Source organism: Chlorocebus sabaeus, chromosome 1 (assembly GCF_047675955.1).
Source record: "Chlorocebus sabaeus isolate Y175 chromosome 1, mChlSab1.0.hap1, whole genome shotgun sequence".
NCBI lineage: Eukaryota > Metazoa > Chordata > Mammalia > Primates > Cercopithecidae > Chlorocebus > Chlorocebus sabaeus.
In genome coordinates this window covers 24851655-24873642 of record NC_132904.1, presented here as the reverse complement: position 1 = coordinate 24873642, position 21988 = coordinate 24851655, and the positions used below count along the sequence as shown (strand labels likewise).

The following is a 21988-nucleotide window of genomic DNA, read 5'->3' as shown; positions in this document are numbered from 1 at the left end:
AGAAAGTCTACAACTATTTAATTCTAGTAAGTGCCTGCCAAGCTTATTTTTAAGTAAACTAAATTTTTCAGAATAATTTCAGCTTCAAAATTACATTTATCGTGATGGAGGGGATCATGGCGGATGGCAAGCAGGACTAGATTGCAGCTCAGACAGAGCAGCATCCAGAGGCTTGCACTGTGAATCTGAGCTCCAGATGGACTGCAAAAACAAATTGGCAGTCCCAAGAGGAAGCACAGACCCTCTGAAGGAAATGGACTGCTCCTGCAGGACCTGGGAGACACCCCAAATACTGTGAGTGCCCCAACTGTGGAAGTAGGAAAGGGAGACCCTCCTCTCCAAACACACACCCCCACTGGAGAAGCTGAAGGTCTGTTTGCGGGAGAAGTTTCCGACTTTACCTGGAGCTCAGTCAAGTTAGAGAGCCAAGTGAAATACAGGCGCAGAGGAAATAGCAGAAAGGCCCTGGGAGCTCGCTGGGTCCCCAAGCAGCCCATTCCTGCCTGGCACCACGGGGATCCATTGGGATGGTGACAGGAGATACAACTCCACAGGGAGAAGGAATTCCCTAGAAGAACTTTGTTATTATTTGAAGGGGGCGAGAAGCCTCTTGGTCAGAACTCGAGGGAGGGCACAAATCTGGCATGCAGACTTCACAGGCAGGGGAAGAACTAAAGCCCTTTTCTTTTGGACCTAGCAGGCAGATAGCCTCCAGAAAGTTTTCAAGACCCTCTCGCCCTCCAACTGGAAACACTCAGGGCTGTTGTGGGGCACAGTGGGACTAAGACCGGCCCTTTGGTTTGTGTGGGAGCTGGGTGAGGCCTGTGATTGCCAGCTTTACCCCACTTCCCTAACAACCTGCAGGACTCAGCAGAGGCATCCATAATCCTCCTAGGTACACAACTCCAGTGACCTGGGAATCTCATCCCCACCCCCAAAGCAGCCACAGCAAGACACGCCCAAGGAGAGTCTGAGCCCAGACATGCCTAGTCCCGCCCCTACCTGATGGTCCTTCCCTATCCACCCTCATAGCAGATAACAAAGGGCATATTATATTGGGAGTTCTAGGGCCCTGCCCACCACCTGTCCCTCTCCACACTACTACAGCTGATGCTTTCTGGAAAGCACCACCTCCTGGCAGGAGGCCAATGAGCACAAAAATAAAGCATTAAACCACCAAAGCTAGGGACCCTCACAGAGTCCATTGAATCCTCTGCCACCTCCAACAGAACAGGTGCTGGTATCCACAACTGAGAGACCCATAGACAGTTCACATCACAGGACTTTGTGCAGACGACCCCCAGTACCAGCCTGGAGCTGGGCAGACTTGCTGGGTGGCTAGACCCAGAAGAGAGACAACAACCACTGCAGTTTGGCTCACAGGAAGCCACATCCACAGGAAAAGGGGGAGAGTACTATATAAAGGGAATACCCCATGGGACAAAAGAATCTGAATAACAGTCTTCAGTCTTAGATCTTCCCTTTGACAGAGCTTACCCAAATAAGAAGGAGCCAGAAAACCAACCCTGGTAATAGGACAAAACAAGGCTCTTCAACACTCCCCGAAAATCAGACTAGTTCACCAGCAATGGATCAAAGCCAGTAAAAATCCCTGATTTACCTGAAAAGGAATTCAGGAGGTTAGTTATTAAGCTAGTCAGGGAGGGACCAGAGAAAGATGGAGCCCAATGCAAGGAAATCCAAAGAATGATACAAGAATTGAAGGGAGAAATATTCAATGAAATAGATACCTTAAAGAAAAAACACAATAAAAAATTCAGGAATCTTTGGACACACTTTTAGAAATGAAAAATGCTCTGGAAATTCTCAGCAATAGAATTGAACAAGTAGAAGAAAGAAATTCAGAGGTTGAAGACAATGTCTTCAGATTAACCCCATTCAACAAAGATAAAGAAAAAAGAATAAGAAAAAAGGAACAAAGCTTCCAAGAATACTGGGATTATGTTAAACAACAAAATCTAAGAATAATCAGTGTTCCTGAGGAAGAAGAGAATTCTTAAAGCTTGGAAAACGTATTTGGGGAAATAGTTGAGGAAAACCTCCCTGGTCTAGCTAGAGACCTGGACATCCAAATACAAGAAGCACAAAGAACACTTGGGAAATTCATTGCAAAAAAATCTTTGCCTAGGCACAATGTCATCAGGTTTCCTTAGTCAGGAGACTAAGGAAAGAATCTTAAGAGCTGTGACACAGAAGCACCAGGTAACTGATAAAGGAAAACCTATCAGATTAACAGCAGCTTTCTCAGCATAAACCCTACAAGCTAGAAGGGATTGGGGTCCTATCTTCACCCTTCTCAAACAAAACAACTATCAGCCAAGAAGTTTGTATCCAGCAAAACTAAGCATCACCAGAAAAAGCATCGTGCTTGAAGGAAAGATACAATTGTTTTCAGACAAACAAATGCTGAAAGAATTCACCATTACCATTTGCCTATAAAACAAAAATACAAGCTAAAAAGCAAAAGAAAAAAACCAAAAGCAAAGTACACAGGCAACAAAGAACATGATGAATGCAACAGCACCTCACATTTCAATACTAACATTAAATGTAAATGGCCTAAATGCTCCACTTAAAAGATAAGAACTCACCAACCAACTATTTGCTGCCTTCAAGAGACTCACCTACCACATAAAGACTCACATAAACTTAAAGTAAAGGGGTGGAAAAAGGCATTTCATGCAAATGGACACCAAAACTGAGTTGGGGTAGCTATTCCTATAGCAGACAAAACAAACTTTAAAGCAACAGTGGTTAAAAGAGGCAAAGAGGGACATTATATAATGGTAAAAGGCCTTGCCCCACAGGAAAATATCACAGTCCTAAACATACATGCACCTAACACTGGAGCTCCCAAGTTTATAAAACAATTACTAATAGACCTAAGAAATGAGATAGACAGCAACACAATAATAGTAGGAGACTTTAATACTCCACTGACAGCACTAGTCATGTTATTAAGACAGAAAGTCAAAAAATAAACAATGGATTTAAACTATACCTTGGAACAAATGGACTTAACAGATATATACAGAACATTTCTTTTTTTTTTTTTTTGAGATGGAGTCTTGCTCTGTCGCCCAGACTGGAGTGCAGTGGCCAGATCTCAGCTCATTGCAAGCTCTGCCTTCTGGGTTTACACCATTCTCCTGCCTCAGCCTCCCGAGTAGCTGGGACTATAGGCGTCCGCCACAATGCCCGGCTAGTTTATTTTTGTATTTTTTAGTAGAGATGGGGTTTCACCGTGTTAGCCAGGATGGTCTTGATCTCCTGACCTTGTGATCCACCCATCTCGGCCTCCCAAAGTGCTGGGATTACAGGCTTGAGCCACCATGCCCGGCCATACAGAACATTTCATCCAACAACCACAGGATACTCATTCTATTTAACAGTGCATGGATCTTTCTCCAAGGTAGATCATATGATAAGCCATAAAATGAGCCTCAATAAATTGAAGAAAACTGAAATTATATCAAGCACTCTCTCAGACCACAGTGGAATAAAACTGGAAATCAACTCCAAAAAGAACATTTAAAACCTTGCAAATACATGGAAATTAAATAACCTGCTCCTGAATGAGCATTGGGTCAAAAAAGAAATCAAGATAAAAATTAAAAAATTATTCAATCTGAATGACAATAATGTCATAACCTATCAAAACTCTGGGATACAGCAAAGGCGTTGCTAAGAGGAAAGTTTATAGCTCTATATGCCCAAGTCAAAAACTCTGAAAGAGTACAAACCGACAATCTAAAGTCACACCTCAAGAAACTAGAAAAACAAGAACAAACAAAACCCAAACCCAACAGAATAAAGGAAATAACCAAGATTAGAGCAGAACTAAATGAAATTGAAATTTAAAAAACTACAAAAGATAAATGAAACAAAAAGCTGATTCTTTGAAAATATACATAAAATTGATAGACCATTAGCAAGCTTAACCAAGAGAATAAGATAGAAAATCCATATAACCTCACTAAGAAACAAAACAGGAGCTATTACAACTGACACCACTGAAATACAAAGATAATTCAGGGCTACCATGAATAGTTTTATGGACATAAACTAGAAAACCTAGAAGAGATGGATAAATTCCTGGAAAAAGACAACCCTCCTAGTTAAATTAGGAAGAATCAGATACCCTGAACAGACCAATAACAAGCAGCAAGACTGAAATTTATAACTAAAATATTACCAATAAAAAAAAGTCCAGGACCAGACAGATTCACAGCAGAATTCTACCAGCCATTCAAAGAAGAATTGATACCAATCCTTTTGGTATTATTCCACAAGATAAAGAAGGAACCCTCCCTAACTCATTCTATGAAGCCAGCATCACCCTAATACCAAAACCAGGAAAGGACACAACCAAACAAGAAAACTACAGGCTGATATCCTTCATGAACATAGATGCTAAAATCCTTAATAAAATACTAGCTAACCAAATCCAGCAACATATCAAAAAGATATTCCGTCATGATCAAGCAGGTTTCATGCCACAGATGCAGGGATGATTTAACATATACAAGTCAATAAATGTAATATACCACATAAACAGGATTAAACACAAAAATCACACGATCATCTCAATACATGCAGAAAAAGCATTTGACAAAATCTAGCATTGCTTTATGATTAAAACTTTCAGCAAAATCAGCATACAAGAGACATACCTGAATGTAATAAAAGCCATCTATGACAAACCCACAGCCAACATAATACTGAAACGGGAAAAGTTGAAAGCATTCCCTTTGAGAACTGGAACAAGACAAGGATGCCCACTCTCACCACTCCTCTGCAACATAGTACTAGAAGTCCTAGCCAGAGCAATCAGACAAGAGAAATAAATATAGGGCATCCAAATCAGTAAAGAGGAAGTCAAACCATCACTGTTTGCTGAAGATGTGATCATTTACCTTGAAAACACTAAGGACTCCTCCAGAAAACTCCTAGAACTGATAAAAGAATTCAGTAAAGTTTCTGGATACAATATTAATGTACACAAATCAGTAGCTCTTCTATACACCAACAGCAACCAAGCAGAGAATAAAATCAAGAACTCAACTCCTTTTACAATGGCTGCAAAAAAACAAAAGAAACAAACAAACACAAAAACCACTTAGGAATATACCTAACCAAGGAGTCGAAACACCTCTACAAGAAAAACTACAAAACAGTGCTGAAAGAAATCATAGATGACACAAACAAATGGAAACACATCCCATGCTCATGGATGGGTAGAATGAGTATTGTGAAAATTAGCATACTGACAAAAGCAATCTGCAAATTCAACACAATCCCCATCAAAATACCACACGATTTTTCACAGAATTAGAAAAAACAATTCTAAAATTCATATGGAATCAAAAAAGAGCCTACATAGCCAAAGCAAGACTAAGCAAAAAGAACAAATCTGGAGGCATCACACTACCTGATTTCAAACTTCACTATAAGGCCATAGTCACCAAAACAGAGTGGTACTGGTATGAAAATAGGCACATAGACCAATGGAGCAGAATAGACAACCCAGAAATAAACCCAAATACAGCCAACTGATCTCCGACAAAGCCAACAAAAACATAAAGTGGGGAAAGGACACCCTTTTCAACAAATGGTGCTGGGGTAATTGGGTAGTCACTTGTAGGAGAATGAAACTGGATCCTCATCTCTCACCTTATACAAAAATTAACTCAAGATGGATTAAAGACTTAAACCTAAGACCTGAAACTATAAAAATTCTAGAAGACAACATTGGAAAGCCTCTTCTAGACACTGGATTAGGTAAGGATTTCATGACCAAGAATCCAAAAACAAATGCAATAAAAACAAACATACATAGCTGGGACCTAATTAAACTAAAGAGCTTTTGCACAGCAAAAGGAACAGTCAGCAAAGTAAGCTGACAACCCACAGAGTGGGAGAAAATCTTCACAATCTATGTGACAAAGGACTAATATCCAGAATCTACAACAAACTCAAACAAATCAATGAGAAAAAACAAACTATACCATCAAAAAGCGGGCTAAGGACATGAATAGGCAATTCTCAAAAGAAGATATACAAATGGCCAGTAAACATATGAAAAAATCCTTAACATCACTAATGATTAGGGAAATGCAAATCAAAACCACAATGCAAAAACACCTTTCTCCGGCAAGAATGGCCATAATCAAAAAATCAAAAAACAGTAGAAGCTGGCATGGATGTGGTGAACAGGGAACACTTCACTGCTGGAGGGAATGTGAACTAGTACAGCCACGATGGAAAACAAGGTGGAGATTCCTCAAAAAAACTAAAGGTAAGAACTACCATTTGATCCAGCAATCCCACTACTGGGTATCTACCCAGAGGAAAAGAAGTCATTATCTGAAAAAGAAACTTGCACACACATGTTTATAGCAGCACAATTCACAATTGCAAAATCATGGAACCAACCCAAATGCCCATCAGTCAATGAGTGGATAAAGAAACTGTGGCATAGATTTATGAGGGAATACTGTGCAGCCATAAAAAGGAATGAATTAACAGCATTTGCAGTGACCTGGATGAGATTGGAGACTATTAATCTAAGTGAAGTAACTCAGGAATGTGAAACCATACATCATATGTTCTCACTGACATGTGGGAGCTAAGCTATGAGGACACAAAGGCATAAAAATGATACAATGGACTTTGGGGACTTAGGGAAGAGCATAAGCAGGGGCAAAGGATAAAAGACTACAAATATGTTGGAGTGTGTACTGCTCAAGTAATGGGTGCAGCAAAATCTCACAAATACCACTAAAAAACTTACTCATGTAAGCAAATACAACCTGTATCCCAATAACTTCAGCAAAAAAATTTAAAAATTACATTTATCTGTGACGATAGTTTCAGTTGAACAATTACGGTATGCAATGTGGTCTTTTGTCCCTAAGAACAAAGCAAATTTTAGGATTTGGTATGCCAAAACCAAAAGTTTATTTTAAAATAACATTATTACAGCTAAAACATACTTACCAAAAAAAAAAAAAAAAAAAAGAAAGAAAAAAGAAAAAAACCGATTCCCTGGCATGTGAAATTTGGCAAGGATGAAGACAGGGGCTGTTGCTCTCTGGCCCTGGATTAGAACATTTGTACATCAGAAAGATTTTTAATGTGATCCATCAAAGTACCAACTCTTTAGGAATACAGGTTGTCAACCTAATTCCAGCAGCAAATGACAAAAATGTTGCAGATATTTAAATTGACATTTGATTCTAGTCTTATGTTGGGTTTGTTTAAATGAATGCTACTGTCTTCCTCATGCAACTCATATCAAATCAATTGTGGATTAATAGTAGGAATAGAGTATCAGGAAAGCAAAACAAAATAAAATGAAACTTCCTGGTTGATTAAAATTCATTTCTTTATTCACTCATTAATTATTTTTTTTCTTATCTTTAAATCATCTTAATCTTACTGAGCATGAAATGATTAAGTGGGAATTGGGCAGATAGTGGAGTTGGGGATGGATCGTAATTATACTACACTGCGAGAAAGCAAAGTACACATTTCTACATCTAGGGAAAATCCTCTTGCACATGAAAATTTGGTCGTTCATTTTTTTCATACTCCAAAGAGTCTAAAATATTCCTCCCATTGTTAACTGCTTGGAGAAGCCTTATCAGGACAGAAGTTTCAGATGTTGAAGATAATTTTCAAATTGGAGTTAGAAAAGCCATTCCCAGGTTAATGAGCACAGAGCAGCAGGCATTTTGAAGAGTTTATTTGGAGAAAGGAAACGTCTGCAGAAATCAAGTGATTAAGATGTGATACTCAAAGCGAACTCTGAGCGATTTCATTAGCAGAGACTAAGAATAGTCTAAAAATGCAATAAGAGCCCTTAGACAAGGTCACAAACATCCCAGTGCAGGCCAGCTGTGTGGAACCCACTGAAGAGAAAGATGAGGAACCTGATTGTACCAGATTAAGAAATCTTCCTTAGAAAAGGTGAGAGATTCTTCCCACTTACTAAGGGAGAAAGAGCCAGAAATATATGAAAATCCCATTGCATAGTGTTCATAGTTCTCCAGACGCGCTATGCATCTTAAAATACATATACTTTTATTCCATAATGTAGTTTTAATCAGTCGAAATTAATCTGAATCACTTCTGTACAAATACTACTTTCTCACACATCTTTCTTCACAAATTTCCCTAAAAAGTCCTCCTACTCACCTGCACACTGTCACTTTTACCTCCTTTCCCTGAAATCACATTATATATTTGTTTCCTTTTAAAATTATATTCCTGCCCTCAAAATAATGGAAGCTTCATGGGTGGAAGGCCACTATATAACTTGTTCACGATCTCATTTCTCAAACCTAGAATAATATTTGGCATATAAGTTTCCAAAACATTTACTGAATAAAAGAATAAAGAACCCTTTTAAATTTTCATAAAACCATTGTGCAGACTACACCTCTATGTGTTATTACATGAATAACAGAATGTTGAAATGAAAGTTTTGGCCAGGGAAGCAAGACACAGTGGATAGTACACTAGAAAGGGTATGCATTTACAATGGAGGTGGTCATCCGTGGTTGTTCATAACCTCTTAACGCAACAAAGGCAAAAATGGACCAGAGAAGAGTTGTGAAGAAGATTTTTTTGGGGGGAACAGAGTTTTACTATGAGTCCCACTTTTAAGTGAAGTTATGGGTGATGTTACATCCTGACCCTCAATTTTGTAGAGAGCAGCTTCAAGATGATTATTAGATTTTTGAGCAAACTGTCAGTGGGTTGTGACTTACTGTCTTCGACTCCAAGGGGAAGAGGATTGCAGAAGGGTCCTGTATCTCATCACAAGACTAAAGATAGGGTCATGATGGTAAAACAGAAGAGACTCAGAAGGCTGTTGTCTAAATTTCATCTGAAAAATTTCAAGGGCAAGAGAACAAATGTTGATCATATATACAAAGGTGTCTACAAGAAAGCCATGAAGATATATAAGATCCTCTACAAGAGCATTGCCTGCAGGAGTCAACAGCTTACTAGAGGGAATGTGAAAGTATTTCCGGATGCTTAACAACTGAAAAAGGAGTAAGTGATGTGTCAGTAATATGCCATCACTCTCATCAAGGCAAATTTATAGGCAAGCAAAAGGGCAGGGGTGGGTCATGAAAGAACACATTAAAATCATCATTCAAAAGTCAATTTCTAATGTCTGCCAGATCCAAAGATTATGGTGTCAACTGAAGACGGTAACTATCAAGTGCAAGCTATTCTCCTTATTTCTCACCTATTTTCCCTAACCATGATGCAGCAAAGGAGAGTCAGAACTAGGGGTAGGCAGACAGAAGAGGAGGAGGAATAGAAGACTATGTGACAACATGGAGAAGAAACCAGCCACGTCCATGCTCCAGTCAGCGACTTCCGGCTTCCCACCCAAAATTGAGCCTGTGTTGGGAAAGGCAGGAATCTTAGTATCAGTTAAAAGTCTTGAATATCATATAACCAGATTATTTAAATTATTGACCCTGGGGCTTCATGTTAACTAAATGTTTCCAGAAAGCTTTCATCTAGGAACAGAAGTAAAACTTGGCTTATAAATAAGTTTTAATAGGAGACAAAAATGAAATCTGTTTACAATTACATCCCAGAATTTGTACAAGTTCAATATAATGACTAAAATAATTTCACAGAGTTTTTCATTCCAGGTAAGAACCCCTCTCAAATATTAACCTTATTTCTCTTTGGCCATGCTTTACATTTTGTTAATGATTGATAATGAGGAGGCAGTTAAATAAAATGTTTACTTCAGGATAGGACTCCTAAATGTATACACAAGTTATTTTTTAAATTAGCAACAAATGATTCTCAATGTGTAAATATTTTTAAAGTATCTGGTGTTTCTAAAATAGCTCATGAAAAAAAAAATACATTTAGGAGTTATTTGAAAATTAGAGGAGGCCGGGTGCGGTGGCTCATGCCTGTGGTCCTAGCACTTTGGGAGGCCGAGGCAGGCGGATTGCCTGAGCTCAGGAGTTCGAGACCAGCATAGGCAACACGGTGAAACCCTGTCTCTACTAAAATACAAAAACTTAGCCCGGCATGGCAGCATGCGCCTGTAGTCCCAGCTACTGGGGAGGCTGGGGCAGGAGAATTGTTTGAACCCGGGAGGCAGAGGTTGCACAGTGAGTGGAGATTACGCCACCGCACTTCAGCCTGGGTGACAGAGCGAGACTCCTTCTCCAAAAAAAAAAAAAAAAAAAAGAAAATTAGAGGCAATAAGTTCTGTCATATAATCTAGGAATGTGTATAACTCTGTGCTGAACAATTTACAGAATCTAGGAGAATGAAACCCAGTGGTTGTGTCTGTGTGTGTAGTTGAGAAGGAGTAACGTATTAGTCCATTTGTGCTGCTATAACACAATTCCTGAGTCTGGGTAATGCATAAATAATAAAATTTATTTCTCACAGTCCTGGAGGCTGAGAAGTCAAAGATCAAGGCACTGGCAAGTTCAGTGTCTAGTGAGGGCCCAGTCTCTTTAAAATTCATGAATAAGTGCAAGCAGGCAATGGGTTGTATTCATAGTTCCAACGATTCAACTTCTTACCCATTATTATCATCTTTTCATTGTCTGGAAAACTGGTTCCGGAAGAAAAAAAACACAAAAAACACTGACTGTTATGATAAGCCAGACGTCATTTCCGGTGCCAGCTTTGCTGTCTCTCCCCAGGGACTTAGGCTGCTTGACCTTCATTAGCTCCTAGGCATCACACCTGCAAATGCTCAAACATTTTGGCATTTTTCTTTGGTGGAAAGGTTAAATAAAAATTGATTTTAATAATTTTGACACAAACTTAGAGAAAGAGATATAGATGAAATGGATAAATAAATAAATTGCTTCCTCTAGACCCAGGATAAGAGAACAAGCAAGCATCTGTTTGCCTGTCACCTAGGGAAGAGAAAAAGCAAGCACCTCTCTTGATGACTGAGATTTCTGCCATGACTTTAGAATTTGGGAGATTGCTCTGCAACTTTTCTTTCACTTGTGTAGTACTCTCCACCTCCCCATTAGATACTAAGGTACATAAAGAAATCTGCAAATGTTTTGTCATTTTTGTAGCTCAGTGTTCATCTGCTTGTTTCCTTGTTTTGTTGTTGTGTTTATTAGGGCCAAGTACTATAGCAAACTTTACATAAGGTATATGATTTATATCCTCCTAGACGCTAAGAAAATGGTAACTTAATAAGGTTAAGTAACTCGGTCAAAGTTAGCATAGTTGATAATTAGCAAAGCCAAGTTTCTTATTCAGGCTGTCCAAATACAAAAACGAGGCACTTTAACTTGTACTTCTAAGCAACTTTCCAAGCCTTTCTTTCTACTGTGATCACTTTCATGAAATAGGATTTAACTCTCAACTCTCAGCCTTTCTGGGTGGAATGTTCTCATTTGCCATCTCACCTCATCTATAGCTTCATTATCCCTCTAACCATACCTAGTACCTATCTCTTTTGTCTCTTGTCTTCTATTACAGTTTTGTTAAAGGGCAGCAACCATATTGCACCTAGTCTTGATTAAGCAGGCATGCCATTTGTCACAGAGCCAAGCAAGAAAATTCCTCGTAGTAGTCCCCTTAAGCCATTGCTTGGAACATTTCCCAGAAAGCACAGTGCATCCTATCCATATCCTATCCACCATACCGTGTGTAAGAACATTAATGTCCATTAAAAGTTTCCGATAAATTTTCAATCAAATTTTTTAATACAGCCCAGAGAGAAAGATAGTTTCACCTGATCTTGAAGGTTTGATCTTAGTAAAGATTGCCTGTCTTTCAGAGGGTTTAGAACAAAGTATGCTGCATTTCAAAAGAAGTCACCACCTCCTTCAATGTCTGAATGACACTAAGGTAATAAAACTCTCCCTCAAAGGAATCACTGGGTTGCAAAATATCTAGACTATGAAGACATTTGCTGGCAAGGTATCAAGTGTGTAAATTGAACCAGAGCTGATTTTAATTTTATGATAGAATGTGAAACTAAAAATAATTATATATATATATTTGTGTATATGTATGAGTATGTATATATTCTGAAATGCAGTATGTTGTTATGTATGAATTGGATGATAAGCTGCTTCTAGAGTCAATCTATCCTATGAATAGAAATTGATTATAATAACATAATAGCAATTATGGTACCTAGTTAGAAATACCACATGAAAGAAAATTCCCAAGCTAAGTACAGTAGGCAGAATTCTAAGATGACCCTGAGCCACACCCTTATATAATCCTCCCACTCTCTGAGTATGAACAGGATTTATAACTTGCTTCTAACCAGTAAAAAAATTGCAAAAGTGGTGGGATTATAATTTGTTTCTGTAACATAAACAAATACAAACTCCCTTGATTGGGCTGTATTACATAAAGATGATGGGAAGTTGCACATATGATAAAATAATTTTTACATAAGACTGTCTTAGCACATTGTGGCAAGAGATTCTTCTGCTGGCTTTGAAAAACTTAGCTTCCATGTGGTTGTGAGAGGACCATGTGTCAAAGAACTCTGAGTATCCTCTAAGAACTATGTGGCGTGACAACCAGCAAAAAAGCTAGGACCTCAGTCCTAAGCCACCAGGAACTGAATTCTGCCAATAATTACTTAAGCTTAACACAGGAATGTTCAGCAGATGCTGTTAAGAAGTTCATCAATGAATGAATGAATGAATGAATTTTTTAAATGTGGGAAACATACACAATGGAAATTTATCCAGTCATAAAAGAGAATGTCGGCTCACTGCAACCTCCACCTCCTGGATTCAAGTGATTCTCCTGCCTCGGCTTCCAAGAATAGCTGGGATTACAGGCATGCACCACTACACCCAGCTAATTTTTTGTATTTTTAGTAGAGACGGGGCTTCACCATGTTGGCCAGGCTGGTCTCCTGACCTCAGGTGATCTTCCCACCTCAGTCTCCCAATGTGCAGGGATTGCAGGTGTGAGCCCCTGCGCCCAGCCAAATCCTGTCATTTGCAGCAACATGAATGGAACTGGATAACACTGTGACTAACACTTAGACAGCACTAGAAACACAAATATTCCATGTTCTTTCTAATACGTAAGAGCTAAGAAAGTTAATCTCATGGAGCTGGAGAGAAGAATGATAGATACCAGAGGCAGGGAAGGTGGGCGGGGATGATTCTATATTTCAAAATAGCTAAAAGAGAAGGTGTGAAATGTTCCCAATACAAAGAAATGATAAATGTTTGAGGTCATGGAAATCTTAAATACCCCGATTTGATCATTACACCGTGTATGCATGTATCAAAATATCACATGCACCCCATACATTGGTACAATTGTTATGCATCAATAGAGTTTATTTAAACAGAAGTTTAAAATTGACATCCATCTGGTAACTAAGCTCAGGACATGTTACCAAAGTGAAGTATAATTGCTTTTCTCCAGGAATCTTAAAAATGTAAAAAGAAAATCTCAGGCTAATTATACAGATTGGTATTTATTGAAGAACCATGGGTCATATGAATATTTCCTCAAGGAACTTAATTATCTTGACAAAAGCATGATAGCATATGAAACAAATATACAACCAGGTGTATAATTGTATTTGTCTGTATTTATCTTGCTGTGTGTTTGTGCATGTCTGCATGTGTCACTATTTTTGTAAGTGTATATACATGTATATATATTTTCATGTCTGTGTCTATATATATCTGTGTCTATGTCTCTGTGTATCTGAGAATTTGTGTGTGTACCTTTGTATTTGTTTTTATATGTGTGTGTGTGTTGTGGGAGTTTGTGTGTGCATCTATATGAGTAGCAGAGTATGTGTATGTGTCTGTGTTTATGTGTGTATGTGTCTGTGTTTATGTGTCTGTCTGTGTATACAAAAGTCTTGAAGGAGATGAAGAAAACACAAAATTATCCTCTTCAAAGGCTTTTATAAAAATTAGTGAGGAGTAGAGAGAAAAACACAATACAGAAAAACAACAACAACAACTCCACTGATTTTGGACTCTGCAATCCAGTTTTAGTTCCAATTCTGTGATATGTTAGTTCTGTGACTTTGGTAACCTGCCTCAGTTCTGAGTCTTAATTTTCCCATATATAAAATGAGTTAGATCTTAAGAACATGCTGGGAGTGGTGGCTCACACCTGTAATCCCAGCACTTTGGGAGGCCGAGGTGGGTGGATCACCTGAGGTCGGCAGTTCAAGACCAGCCTGACCAACATGGAGAAACCCCGTCTCTACCAAAAATACAAAATTAGCCAGGAGTGGTGGCGCATGCCTGTAATCCCAGCTACTCAGGAGGCTGAGGCAGAAGAATTGCTTGAACCTGGGAGACAGAGGTTGCAGTGAGCCGAGATGGTGCCATTGCACCCCAGCCTGGGCAACAAGAGCAAAACTCTGTCTCAAACAAACAAACAAACAAAAAACAACAACAAAAAAACCTATCCCACTGCTAGTAGGAATGTAAACTGGTACAACCATTTTAGAAAACTGTTTGGCTCTCTTTAATAAAGCTAATCATACTCATGCCATATGACCCAGCAATTGCTGTCATAGGTATCTATAAACAATACAAATGTGTACATATGTTCCAAAGGCACACATAAGAATGTTTATAGCAGCACTACGTAGTCCTAATAGACTAAACTAGAATGAGAACTAGTCTAAAACTAGAACAGTCCCAATCCCCATTCAATGAACAGATACACTGTGGTATTTGCACCAATGGAATACTATATAGCTGGAGAATGAGCATTCTATAGCCTTACAAAAATATGAATGAATTTCCCAAATATAAACAAAAGAAGCTGGATACAAAGAAATCTCATAGAATTTATACATAGTACATCAACAAGCAAACATGGTCTTTATCTACACTCTTTGATGTCAGGATAGTAGTTATCCTTGAGGAGTGGGCAGTTATTGGAAGAGAGTCTAAGGAGAAGGGGCATTGTCAGTTTCCTATTGTGTGTGCTGGTTAACTGTGTTCAATTTGTGAAATGTCATGAACACATATGCTTCTGATATATGTGATTTTTTATTATAATATTTCACATAAATATAGTTTTTTAAAGCCTCACATAGTATCAGGCAGCTATGATGATCGAATAGGAGAATGCATTTAGACATGATTTGAACAAGTTCATCACTGCAGTTCCATACAAAAAAATAGTTGTCAAACTCTGGGTAATGAACACTGGTTGGTCATATAATCAATTTATGGATTGTAACCTGTATTAAATAAAATGAAAAAGACTAGAACAGAAAATATTGGAGTGCATTATATACTGTATACTGTTTTGTGATATAAACATCCATATATATGTTTATATGGTCTGAGATACAATCTGTACGTTTTATTCAGAGTCACAGTTAAAAGGAGTCAAAATTATTGATTTAAGAGGCCGATGATATAAGTTCATATAGCCTGTGTCTAAATTCTGACTCCCTGTGTCTAAATTCTGACTAGTCTTGATTCCACATTAGTTAAGTGAAAGGCATTTTAATAAGGGAATCCCGGAGTACAATTAAAGCACTTCCAATGTATATTATGAGTAATCCTGACCATTGGCCTTATCACTCCTGGACATCGGCCAGAAGATCTAGGACTTTCCACACTGTGTAGCTTAGAATTCTGCAAATTGCTTCCACAATACAGAAAGCTTAGGTTGTCCAAAATCGGAGTTTCTTGAACATACGTAGACTCTGTTTCGATCATTTTTCTTGGTAACCTTGCAGCAGATGTAGTGAGTGCTAGCTCTGTGTACCAGTGAAGATACAGAATGGAAAATATTGTTCATTTGCATAGTCTCAAAATGATGGGATGAAGATAATAATTAATAGCTATATTTATACCCCTTGATTTAATTAACTCCAGCTAAGTTGTTTGTAATCATGTGATTTTATGTTTGGGTAAATGTGTCAACGTGAACATTAGTCACTAATACAAGGCAGCAAGAGAAAAAAAAAAAAAGCCACCAGCAGAAGACAGGCCTCGGTAGTTCTCCATTTTCCACTTTGGGATGTTTTATCCATAGAAATCACTAGTGATGCTATTCTGTGACAAAAAGTTCTCCGGAGGGGTGGAGAGAAGAGTAGTATAGAATAAATAAAGGGATGAGCAAAGGGTAGGGTGAGGCTTAAGCCTGGAGCTCTTCTGATACTGAGATTAAGGCTGGGTAGAAAAAGGAAGTCTCTTGTGGTAGGGCCATTTCACTTCAAACCTACTCACCCTTGTAAGGGAATAGACTAGAGTCATCCCAGCACTTTGGGAAGCCAAGGTGGGTGGATCACCTGAGGTCAGGAGTTCAAGACCTGCCTGACCAACATGGAGAAACCCCGTCTCTACTAAAAATACAAAATTAGCCAGGCATGGTGGTGCCTGCCTGTAATTCCAGCTACTGGGGAGTCTGAGGCAGGAGAATTGCTTGAACCTGGGAGGCGGAGGTTGCAGTGAGCCGAGATGGTGCCATTGCACTCCAGCCTGGGCAACAAGAGCGAAACTCTGTCTCAAACAAACAAGTAAACAAAAAACAAACAAAAAAACAATCCACTGCTAGTAGGAAAGGAGATGTGAAATAAGAAAACCAAACAGGGAACATAATTGGAGATAAAACTGTTTAACTAAGAGGCAGAGGTTATTTCGAGGATCTTGGCAAAATCAAATGGGGACCAAAAGATGGTGGAAGAAGGTCTGTTCAGAGGGACACGATGTGCAGGTTTATTATAAGACTAACATTTTTGAGAAGTCATTTAGATTGGATTTAGGTGGCAAAGCGCATAAAGAAAAGGGGTTCTGGGTAGGGTTGTACACTGACCAAATTAGTAGTCATGGTTTTGAGCCGACTAAAGAAGGGCTCGTTCAGATTTGCTCTAGTTTGCATCCAAACCTCCTGATGCTTCAAGTCAATGAATCTACTTCACATCTGTGTGGATTGGTCACATTATATAGAAGAAAAGGAACCTGAAAAATCTCCACAGTATGCAACAGCCTTCCTTTGAGCTGATTGAAGCTGGGAGCACAGAGGACAAAGGCTCCCTGCCTTTATCTCAGCCACATGGTCCTGCTTTGTCAAGGGTCAGATGGGGAAGAGAAACCTCACATCAGAGTTAATGATCATAGTCCTGCTTTGCTAATTAATGCCACTGACTCATGTGGTGTGAAAACACAACTTAAAAGGCTCCACACCAGCTGAGAAATCTGGGCTGGGAGAGGAAAGTAACAGGAAATCCTTTACATAACTAAGAATCAAGGAGAATCTTTCATTTTCTGTTAATCATGTCTTTTAAATCTATAATTTCTGAGTAGGGCAGGTAGGCGAAAATCAAATCAGTGCTGCCTAAACACACTGGTTCCATTGTAATGAAAAGCTATCACTTTCATATTTCCTCTTATAAGGGAATAGACTAGAGTCACCCCATGTCTCAGTCTTTAGTTTTTTTATTTTTTTCCATTTGATTATTGCATAAGCAATTCTAACCCTTGAGTTTTATAAAATAACTTTGCCACGGAGCATTTTAACTCACGATTGCTTTAAAAACGAATGAGTATGCACTCCCATTGACATATACATTCATATACATACATGCATGTATATGAGGTTCTAAGAATATATATTATTGAGACTTATTTTTCTGGGATATGGTAAGCTTTAAATAGGACCCTAGTATTCTGAAGGAGTTCATGGATCCTGTTAACTAGCTCATTTGCCAGTCACAGGGTGGACAATTCTTTCTACAGAAAATAATTTCAACATTTTTCTATCAGGGTGAAATTCTGGACCAGGGAAGGATGCAAGGCACTCATACATGTGTATACATTATTTTAACACTCTGCCCAGGGGTTCAATTCTTATAGCATGTGAAATTTTTGAGGTAAAAATATTTTTGGGGTAGGGAGTGGGTCAATCTCAGGGTATCAAGATAACTTGAGACAAATTTATTTAATAACTTAGCAAGTTTTCACCCTATAGGTGTATACATTGTATATTTTAGTAGGTATATAAATATGAGTCTAGTACAACTATATACATGCATGGATTTGCAATATAATATTTTGATTTCGTAACACCTGCTCAATATGCTGTGTTTGTTGTTGGGAAAGACAAGACACATGCTTGTCAGTTGAGATTTCATTTCCGTTTTCATTGTGAAGGGTTGTAAGCTACGATCTATTATAGATCTTACTCCATAACCTTCGTAACCAAGTCTAGTATTCCACTTAAAAAAAAGAGATATAAAATGCAACATCACTTGTAAAATTCACAATTCACACAATTTCTTACTAGCACTAATTATATATAAGGGTAGGTCATTTTGTCTGAAGCCAACCCCTAGCATTAATTATTGCTGTATTACTAGAATGCTAATTTGGGAAGTTTTCCATTGCTCCTCCTTTTGCAAACACAAGATAAAGCTAGGCTTTTAGTTATGAGGCAGGTTTAATTTCTTTTGAGTAAAGAAAACAATGGTAGTACTAGCTTGGCTTTACAATAATCTATAGTGGTCCCAGATAAAGCACAAATTGGTGATGTTATTAAAACACAGAGTTCTATTTTAATTGTGGGTGATAATAGTGCTAGAACGTTACAAAAAGGGAGTGTGCATGTCAGTGGGATTCTGCATATGAATATTTGTGTATATTTTCCTATAACCCAGTACACACAGATGAATGGTTAAAAGAACCTAAAAGCATTTTACCTAATGACTCATCACCCACTCACTGCTTTGTTCTAGTGTAGTCATAGTTGCACATTAACTTGGATGTCAACTATGCTCCCGTGGTAAACAAAAAGGCAGAGAACCTTGTGCATCCAAGGAGGTCCTGTAAAGGGCTCATTCGGTGAAAACATCTGCAGTGCCTACTTTAAATCAAGGCCTCCAAATTACATCTGTGGTGAAAGGAAGATACTCACTGCACAGTGAATGAAGGGGCATGTGCCTCACAGTGATGCTACATTAAGAGAGAAAGAGAAAAAAAAAACAAAACCTAGAAATAACCAGAGAGGGAAGAAAAAGATAATAAAAGAAAGTGAGATGGAGAATGGAAGACATTCACAAATATCTCTAGGGTACAACAAAAGGAATGCTAATGACTTGCTCAAGTCTTGAGAAATCCAAGGATCGTAAAATCTTTTTGTAGCCAAAACATTAGGAATGCAAGGTATGAGAAAAGAGACATTCTAACTTCATCAAGTGAGAGTTTACCTGTGAATTTGCACTTCTGCCTCTAGAAATTTCAGGCTTACCTCAGCCTTCCAACACATGAGCAAGAAATAAAGTGAGAATATTTCTCTTTACAATGCATGAGCTATAATCCAAAGACAATGCCTGTGATTACAAACTTTTGGGAGACTACTTGTTAAAGTATCACTTCTCAGAGCCTTTTACATGCGAATAAATTCTACCAATTATTTATTTATTTATTTATTTATTTATTTATTTATTTATTTATTTATGACAGAGTCTCGCTCAGTCACCCAGGCTGGAGTACAGTGGCGCAATCTCGGCTCACTGCAAGCTCCGCCTCCCGGGTTCCCGCCATTCTCCTGCCTCAGCCTCCTGAGTAGCTGGGGCTACAGGCGCCCGCCACCACGCCCGGCTAATTGTTTGTATTTTTAGTAGAGACGGGGTTTCACCACGTTAGCCAGGATGGTCTCCATCTCCTGACCTCGTGATCTGCCCTCCTCAGCCTCCTAAAGTGCTGGGATTACAGGTGTGAGCCACCGCGCCGGGCCAAATTCTACCAGCTTTTAAGACGGAAAGGCATATAGTATGTAGCAAGAAAGTAGATCAAGGCTCCCTTTATCCAGAGCATTTACAGTGAGGGAAATCATGCTTCCTAAAGCCAATTTTGGAAAAGGTTGAATTAGATTTTTCAGTTAAGTTGCTTAACGATACCTTATATTAAAAAGAACAGACCATTATAAAAGCCAAAAAATTGAAAAATAAAAATAAAAACTCATAAAAATAGATTTCAAGGATTGCTTTAGGAATTTTTTTTATTGTTTGGTAGAGTTTCATAATGATTTTAACAATCAAACATGATAAGAAACTTGTTTCTACAGTCTTGATATTTGTTCTTTCTGCATGTTGTTATCTTTTACTGAATGCATAAAATAAAATCACGCTTCAGCATTAAACTTGGCTTTACAAGATTAAGATATTAGAATGTGGAAAGGGAGGCAAAAATTTATGAACAAAAACCCTAGCAATAACTGGAACCATCTAGAGACCCCCGTAGACAGGGCAGGGTTGTTTGCTAGATATACTAATTCAATGAGGCAATGTATTAAAATGGTTTACATTGTGCTTGGCACCCAATCAACACCCAATATTAGTAAAAATTTTCATGTGTTATTGATATTCTTATGTCATCTACCACATAAAAAAAGGGGGGGTCTTTACGAGCATAGAAATGATCTCCTAGAAATAAAGAGAGAAAACTAACAGGATAATCTCCTATGCTGATTCATACACTATATGCGGCAGAAGGAGTTTGTGCTTAATCTAATTTAATTCGCCCCCCCCCGCAACCGATCTAATTTAATCTAATCAGCTAGGTTGCTATTCGTTATAGTATAATTCAGCTAAGGTTACCAGTGGCCCTACACAGACTTTGTCAAAATTATCTTTCCATACCACCATGCAACACAACCTTGGCCTGAAAGTCTGTCTCCCCACATGATCATTCCTCTTATGAATGAATTAGTGCTTTATAAAAGCTACTTGGGAGGCTGAGGCAGGAGAATTGCTTGAACCCGGGAGGTGGAGGTTGCAGTGAGCTGAGATCACACCACTGCCCTCCAGCCTGGGCAACAGAGTGAGACTCCGTCACCAAAAAAATAAAACGGAACTGGAAGGAGTCCATTTGCTTTCTTCCGCTTTTTAGCCATGTGAAGACATAATATTTCTTCACTTTTTTGCTCTTCTGTCATTTGAGAAAATCTAGATGGCACCATCCATTGCCATCTATGAGGAATAGCCCTCACCAGAAACAACTTGACCTTGGAATTCCCAGTCTCCAGTACTGTGAGAAAATTCTATTATTTATAAATGACCCCGTCTTAGGTTATTTTGTTATAGTAGCACAAATGGACTAAGACATACACTGTTACCATTCTAGTCTAAATCACTCTCCTGGATGACTTTAGTAGCATTCCAACTGACTAATCCTACACCATTCCTCTCCCTTCACTATCCTGTCCCCACAGAACAGCCAGAATGATTTTTGAAAAGTCAATCAGATCACGATCATTCCCTCAATTAACGCCCTCCAGCATTTCCTATTCCACTTCCTAAGTGGATTTATGAAATAAATCCAAATTCTTTTTTTTTAAGATTATAATTTTTATGCTCCCTTTTTACCCTCCCATTCTTCCCATGCTCCCCAGTTTGTTTCGGTTTCATGGCATTTGCTGTCTGTCATTGTTCCTTCTGCTTGAAACTCCCCATCCTTCAACTGACATACACCTGTCTCCTAGTCATTCAAGTCTTAGGTGCAATAATTTCTGAAGTGAAGGGGCAGAGGGCCCCTCTATCCAGGAGTGCGTCACCTCATTTAATGGCACCATCACTCTCAATTCGTAATGCTCTGTTATACGTTGAAGTGTGTGCCCTCGAAAAGATGTATTAAAGCCTTAAGTCCCAGGGCCTCCAAATTTAATCTTACTGTGAGTGGAAACAGAATTTTTATAGGAGTTATCACGTTAACATTTAGTTATTGGGGTGGGTTGTAATAAAAAAATAACTGATTTCCTTATAACAAATGGAAATCTGTACACAAAGACAGACATGCACAGAGGAAGATCATGTGAAGACAAAGAGATGGCAGTCATGAGACTGAAGCAGTGCATCTACGAGCCAAGATAATTGGCCAAGGACTGCCATCAAATGCCAGAAACTAGAAGAAACAAGGAAGAATGCTTCTCTAGAGTGGTCAGAGTACATGGCTCTGATGGCACCTTGATT

The 21988-nt window shown here is 38.6% G+C and overlaps 1 protein-coding gene across 13 annotated transcripts in view; it reads right to left on the bottom strand.

The window, feature by feature from the left end:
• Positions 1 to 21988, bottom strand: part of LRRC4C (leucine rich repeat containing 4C) — a 205942-nt gene that overhangs the window by 40939 nt on the left and 143015 nt on the right. The window contains exon 1 of one of the 13 annotated variants that reach the window (XM_073017229.1): positions 8796 to 8869. The exons of the other annotated variants lie outside the window; for them this stretch is intronic. The gene's annotated coding sequence lies outside the window, so the exon portion shown is untranslated. Of the gene's footprint in view, positions 1 to 8795; positions 8870 to 21988 lie in introns of those variants that run through there. 13 annotated transcript variants of the gene reach the window in all.